Here is a 1,068-nt window from a genome sequence, read left to right as displayed (position 1 = left end):
TTATGTTTTATTATGTTTTATTATGTTTTATTATGTTTCATTTTACCTTTCCACCATTTATACATTGTTAGTGATTGTACAGCACCTTGTGAATATATTTCTGTGAAAGGCGRTTTATAAATAAAACCTTACTTACTTAAGTTCTCTGTGCATGTTGCCATGACACTGAGCCGCTCAGACATGAATGTATTTTCTATTTTTTCTAAACGGCAAGAATGTGAAACTTCAGTTTCAGGTTTCTGTCAGTCTTTTATTTACACATTTTCTGCACACATACACTTCAAATGCACATATATACATCCATGCACTCATATACACACCCACAGACACACAGACACACACACTAGCAACAGATGGTGACCCAACAACCGTTGTCTTGAATCCTCATTATCTTCATAAAACTGTTTAAATTCACCACAGAACCTGGCTCCTCCACAACAGATCTGTAAAATGTAACACTTTGAGTTCAGCAGACTCTACAGCGCTTTAAGGTGTTGTTGTGAGAAGATCTCATTGCCTGTGTGAAGGTAGAAACGCAGCGAGTGAAAGCAGCCTGAACAAGGCGCCTCTTTATGCACAACAAATGTCAGTGGAACAGCGAACGCTGGCAGGACTCAGCCTCCGGTGCACATTAATCCTCAGGTGTGATCTCACCTTGTTTATTTCTGCGCCAGAACAGAAATAAAAAATAGGAGGGAAGCTGGGAGTGTGTGTTTGTGTATCACACCTGTGACCCACTCGTACATTTTTAGCTGGATAATATTCGTCTGGAAGCAATAACTCACAGCATAAGGTTATAATCCATCAAGCCTCTGTGTTATTGCTGCTATTAATTCTTTCCCTCCGTGTGAACCAGAAGATTCTGCTGGGCTCACCTCAGCTGCTGCAGGTACAGTGAGGTACAAACAGGAACTTTTAAACAGGCAAGAACTGCATCATCAGGATCAGACGGAAAACAAAACTGCTTCTATTTTTACATCTTTAATTCAAACCATCAAAAAATCTTCTGAAATCTTAGAACCCATAGTTAGGCTCTACAACAGGGCCTACAAAATTCATAAAAAACTT

The sequence above is a fragment of the Austrofundulus limnaeus genome, unplaced genomic scaffold (assembly GCF_001266775.1).
Source record: "Austrofundulus limnaeus strain Quisiro unplaced genomic scaffold, Austrofundulus_limnaeus-1.0 Scaffold275, whole genome shotgun sequence".
Lineage (NCBI taxonomy): Eukaryota > Metazoa > Chordata > Actinopteri > Cyprinodontiformes > Rivulidae > Austrofundulus > Austrofundulus limnaeus.
Note: the sequence above shows the minus strand (reverse complement) of the source record.